Raw genomic sequence first — 6,507 nt, 5'->3', positions numbered from 1 at the left:
GTAAAACACCAAAAAATTCTAAAAAGTTATTGTTCCGCTTCCATTTTTTTCTTTTTTTTTCTCTTACACATTTTGGTACATTATTTGATGTTTTACATTAAATTGTGACATTATTCAAGAAATGACAAGTACTGTGCTGTTTTATTCGAACAGCAGAATTGCCTTCTGGGTGGTGGTCGCAAGTCCGAGTGTGTGTCTGGTGGTCCGGCAGGGATAGGGCAAAGAAAAAGGGAGGATCCAGCACAAGGAAGAAAACGACAAACTTTTTTGAAGAAATGTGTCTAACATCACTTGGCAGACAAGCGTTCACAGGAGATCGGATGGGGGGTGCAGCAGAAGGTGACCAGGCATGTTTTTAGATTTCTTCAGTTTTTGGACTTTTGTTGTATGCACTGGATCCTCCCTTTTGCTTCTATGGATGTTTTGGAGCCGTTGGATCTCACGCGCGTTTGAGGTGAACAGAATCCCCTTTGGAGAATATGGTTTTTGGACGGTTTTATATACAGAGAGACCTTGTACTTCACCATTATTATAGATAAACAGTAGATGGCGTCGTTTTCATTCATCCCATCATTGTTTAGCAGGCACAGCGCCTTACATACAGTAGTGGCCTCTATCTGGTACTGCAGCTCAGTCCCCTTCACTTAAGTGGGATTGAGCTGCTATGAGCTGTAGGACCAGTCACAGCAGCTACCAAATGTAAGCTCCTGTATGTACTAAATCATGAAGGGGATGCAACACTATGGATGAATAGTGAGGGTGCAAGGATTTGGACCCTCACCAATCACACATTGATGGTCTATCATAGGGATAGGCCATCAGTTCTTAGTCTTGGAAAACCCCTTTAAATTTTGCAGGCTTGTTTACAGTGGCGCGCCAAGAGACTGGTGGGTTACCACATTTTTTTTGTACTGGGGGGTTAAAATCACCAGTGCACTGCAGGGATATGTCAGGGCTACATTGTAACATTGGTGGGTCACCGTTGTTATAGAGTCAGGGATGACATATATATATATATATGTCGATATAAAGATGAAACAAGTGTTGCAAAGTCGTCACATTATTATGGGGGTGAGTTACCATCTTGGTAAAGGAATGGGTCTAGTGTTAAAGTCTATGAACACTTTTGGATCATTTTTGTATACTGAATTGCATGTATAATGGGCTAAAAACCATATTTGTAATTGATTTTTTTTTTTATTAAGACCGTTTGGCTTCTGCAGCTTGCGTATATTGCTGTACGTAGCAAGCTGCAGAAAGCCATTCACAGTCACTGGCATTGTCATTATAATTCACTTTAGGTGATTGCTCAACTGAATTATGATTCAACGGAATGGTCTGTGAATGGCATTCTGCAGTTTGCTATGTATTTGAATGCATGATAATGGCAGAAGCCATACACTGCAACATTTTTAACCCTTTCCAATCCACTGTCTGAAGTCTGAAGACATTCTAATTAAAGGCTCTACAGCTCCGATATCGGAAGACGTCCAGTAGGGTATTTTTACTGTATATTACTGGCCACTCTGTCGGGGCCTTCTCCAGTATGTCCCATACAGCAGTACTGGCTCTAGCCAGCAGATGGCGCCATTGTATAATGGCAGAAAAAGAGGGCCCCCTAGGAAACCCTGAATCCAAAATTGGATTGCAAAGGGTTAATATAAACTAATTAGAAATATGCTTGCTAGAGATGAGCGAGCACCAAAATGCTCGGGTGCTCGTTACTCGAGACGAACTTTTCGCAATGCTCGAGGGTTCGTTTCGAGTAACGAACCCCATTGAAGTCAATGGGCGACCCGAGCATTTTTGTATATCGCCGATGCTCGCTAAGGTTTTGGTTTGTGAAAATCTGGGCAATTCAAGAAAGTTATGGGAACGACACAGCAACAGATAGGGCAGGCGAGGGGCTACATGTTGGGCTGCATCTCAAGTTTCCAGGTCCCACTATTAAGCCACAATAGCGGCAAGAGTGCCCCCCCCCCCCCCCCCTCCCAACAACTTTTACTTCTGAAAAGCCCTCATTAGCAATGCATACCTTAGCTAAGCACCACACTACCTCCAACAAAGCACAATCACTGCCTGCATGACACGCCGCTGCCACTTCTCCTGGGTTACATGCTGCCCAAACCCCCCCCCCCACGACCCAGTGTCCACAGCGCACACCAAACTGTCCCTGCCCAGCCTTCAGCTGCCCTCATGCCACGCCACCCTCATGTCTATTTATAAGTGCGTCTGCCAGAGGAAAAGCAGGCACACACTGCAGAGGGTTGGCACGGCTAGGCAGCGACCCTCTTTAAAAGGGGTGGGGCGATAGTCCACAATGCTGTACAGAAGCAATGAGAAATCCAATCCTGTGCCACCTCCATCTGGAGCTGCACACGTGGGCATAGCAATGGGGAACCTATGTGCCACACACTATTCATTCTGTCAAGGTGTCTGCATGCCCCAGTCAGACCGCGTTTGTTTATAAATAGTCACAGGCAGGTACAACTCCGCAATGGGAATTCCGTGTGCACCCACAGCATGGGTGGCTCCCTGGAACCCACCGGCTGTACATAAATGTATCCCATTGCAGTGCCCTGAACAGCAGAGCTAACGTCAGATTAAATGCAGGTGGGCTTCGGCCCACACTGCATGCCCCAACCTGACCGGGCTTTTTAATTCATAGACACAGGCAGGTACAACTCCCTATTGTGAAGTCCCTGTGGACCGACAGCATGGGTGGGTGCCAGGAAGCCACCGGCGGTACATAAATTTATCCCATTGCATTGCCCATCACAGCTGAGGTAATGTCATATTTAATGCAGGTGGGCTTCGGCCCACACTGCATGCCCCAGTCAGACTGGGGTTCTTTAGAAGTGGACACATGCAGTTACAACTCCCTGTGGACCCACAGCATGGGTGGGTGCCAGGAACCCACCGGCGGTACATAAATATATCCTATTGCATTGCCCAACACAGCTGATGTAACGTCAGCTGTAATGCAGGTGGGCTAAAAATTAATTTGATTACACTGTAGGCGAGGGCCCCCAAAATTGGTGTACCAACAGTACTAATGTACCTGAGAAAAATTGCCCATGCCCAACCAAGAGGGCATTAATCGCTTTGGTTAATGTGGCTTAATTGGTAACTAGGCCTGGAGGCAGCCGAGTAAAAATAAAAATTGGTTGAGGTGAAAGTTTCAACGCTTTAATGAGCATTGAAACGTATACAAAATTGTTTAGAAAAATTATATGACTGAGCCTTGTGGGCCTAAGAAAAATTGCCCGTTTGGCGTGATTATGTGAGGTTTCAGGAGGAGGAGCAGGAGGAGGAGGAGGAGGAGGAATATTATACACAGATTGATGAAGCAAAAAGGTCCCCGTTTTGGATGGTGATAGAGAACGATGCTTCCATCCCCGGGTGCAGCCTACGTATTGTTTAGGTATCGCTGCTGTCCGCTGGTGCAGAAGAGAAGTCTGGGGAAATCCAGGCTTTGCTCATCTTGATGAGTGTAAGCCTGTCGGCACTGTCGGTTGACAGGTGGGTACGCTTATCCGTGATGATTCCCCCAGCCACACTAAACACCCTCTCTGACAAGACGCTAGCCGCAGGACAAGCAAGCACCTCCAGGGCATACAGCGCGAGTTCAGGCCACGTGTCCAGCTTCGACACCCAGCAGTTGTAGAGGGCAGAGGCGTCACCGAGGACGGTCGTGCGATCGGCTACGTACTCCCTCACCATCCTTTTACAGTGCTCCCGCCGACTCAGCCGTGACTGGGGACCGGTGACACAGTCTTGCTGGGGAGCCAGAAAACTGGCAAAGGCCTTGGATAATGGTCCCCTGCCTGCGCTGTACATGCTGCCTGATCTCTGCGCCTTCCCTGCTACCTGGGCCACGGAACTGCGCCTTCGGCCACTAGCGCTGTCGGATGGGAAGTTTACCATCAGTTTGTCCACCAGCGCCCTGTGGTATAGCATCATTCTCGAACCCCTTTCCTCTTCGGGAATGAGAGTGGAAAGGTTCTCCTTATACCGTGAATCGAGCAGTGTGTACACCCAGTAATCCGTAGTGGCCAGAATGCGTGTAACGCGAGGGTCACGAGAAAGGCATCCTAACATGAAGTCAGCCATGTGTGCCAGGGTACCTGTACGCAACACATGGCTGTCCTCACTCGGAAGATCACTTTCAGGATCCTCCTCCTCCTCTGGCCATACACGCTGAAAGGATGACAGGCAAGCAGCATGTGTACCCTCAGCAGTGGGCCAAGCTGTCTCTTCCCCCTCCTCCACATGCTCCTCCCCCTCCTCCTCTGGCCATACACACTGAAAGGATGACAGGCAAGCAGCATCTGTACCCTCAGCAGTGGGCCAAGCTGTCTCTTCCCCCTCCTCCTCATGCTCCTCCCCCTCCCCCTCCTCCTCCTCAACGCGCTGAGATATAGACATGAGGGTGCTCTGACTATCCAGCGACATACTGTCTTCCCCCGCCTCCGTTTCCGAGCGCAAAGCGTCTGCATTTATGCTTTGCAGGGAACTTCTCAAGAGGCATAGCAGAGGAATGGTGACACTAATGATTGCAGCATCGCTGCTCAGCATCTGGGTAGACTCCTCAAAGTTTCCAAGGACCTGGCAGATGGCTGCCAACCAGGCCCACTCTTCTGTAAATAATTGAGGAGGCTGACTCCCACTACGCCGCCCATGTTGGAGTTGGTATTCCGCAATAGCTCTACGCTGCTCATAGAGCCTGGCCAACATGTGGAGCGTAGAGTTCCACCGTGTGGGCACGTCGCACAGCAGTCGGTGCACTGGCAGATTAAACCGATGTTGCAGGGTCCGCAGGGTGGCAGCGTCCGTCTTGGAGTTGCGGAAATGTGCGCAGAGGCGGCGCACCTTTCCGAGCAGGTATGACAAGTGTGGGTAGCTTTTCAGAAAGCGCTGATCCACCAAATTAAAGACATGGGCCAGGCATGGCACGTGCGTGAGGCTGCCGAGCTGCAGAGCCGCCACCAGGTTACGGCCGTTGTCACACACGACCATGCCCGGTTGGAGGCTCAGCGGCGCAAGCCAGCGGTCGGTCTGCTCTGTCAGACCCTGCAGCAGTTCGTGGGCCATCTGACTCTTCTCTCCTAAGCTGAGTAGTTTCAGCACGGCCTGCTGACGCTTGCCCACCGCTGTGCTGCCATGCCGCGCGACACCGACTGCTGGCGACGTGCTGCTGCTGACACATCTTGATTGCGAGACAGAGGTTGCGTAGGAGGAGGAGGAGGGTGGTTTAGTGGAGGAAGCATACACCGCCGCAGATACCGCCACCGAGCTGGGGCACGCAATTCGGGGGGTGGGTAGGACGTGAGCGGTCCCAGGCTCTGACTCTGTCCCAGCCTGCACTAAATTCACCCAATGTGCTGTCAGGGAGATATAGTGGCCCTGCCCGCCTGTGCTTGTCCACGTGTCTGTTGTTAAGTGGACCTTGGCAGTAACCGCGTTGGTGAGGGCGCGTACAATGTTGCGGGAGACGTGGTCGTGCAGGCCTGGGACGGCACATCGGGAAAAGTAGTGGCGACTGGGAACCGAGTAGCGCGGGGCCGCCGCCACCATCATGCTTTTGAAAGCCTCCGTTTCCACAACCCTATACGGCAGCATCTCAAGGCTGATAAATTTGGCTATGTGGACGGTTAACGCTTGAGTGTGCGGGTGCGTGGCGGCGTACTTGCGCTCGCGCTCAAACAGTGGCGCTAGCGATGTCTGGACGCTGCGCTGAGAGACATTGGTGGATGGGGCCGACGACAGCGGAGGTGAGGGTGTGGGTACAGGCCAGGAGACGGTAGTGCCTGTGTCCTCAGAGGGGGGTTGGATCTCAGTGGCAGGTTGGGGCACAGGGGGAGAGGCAGTGGTGCAAACCGGAGGCGGTGAAAGACCTTCGTCCCACCTTGTGGGGTGCTTGGCCATCATATGCCTGCGCATGCTGGTGGTGGTGCCTCCCCAGCTGATCTTGGCGCGACAAAGGTTGCACACCACTGTTCATCGGTCGTCAGGCGTCTTTGTGAAAAACTGCCACACCGTAGAGCACCTTGACCTCTGCAGGGTGGCATGGCGCGAGGGGGTGCTTTGGGAAACAGTTGGTGGATTATTCGGTCTGGCCCTGCCTCTACCCCTGGCCACCGCACTGGCTCGGCCTGTGCCCACACCCTGACTTGGGCCTCCGCGTCCTCGTCCTCGTCCACGTCCTCTAGGCCTACCCCTACCCCTCAGCATGCTGTATTACCAGTAGTGCAGAAACAGAACGCTGTAATTAAATGTGCCACTTATTGGCCTGTGGTTGGAGGCTGACTTCGCTTACGGAACGCCAGGAAATAATTTTGTGCAAGCCTGCTGTAACACTTAGCTGGCTGCGTATGAATTTGGAGAACTACTACACCCAGCACAGACCCAGAACACTGAGGACAGTGACAGGCAGCCCAAATAGATTTTTTTCCCCAAATTTTTTTGCAAAGGCCCACTGCCTATATTCAATCAATATGTCTTCTG

This window comes from Eleutherodactylus coqui, chromosome 13, assembly GCF_035609145.1.
Source record: "Eleutherodactylus coqui strain aEleCoq1 chromosome 13, aEleCoq1.hap1, whole genome shotgun sequence".
Taxonomy (NCBI): Eukaryota; Metazoa; Chordata; class Amphibia; order Anura; family Eleutherodactylidae; genus Eleutherodactylus; species Eleutherodactylus coqui.
Note: the sequence above shows the minus strand (reverse complement) of the source record.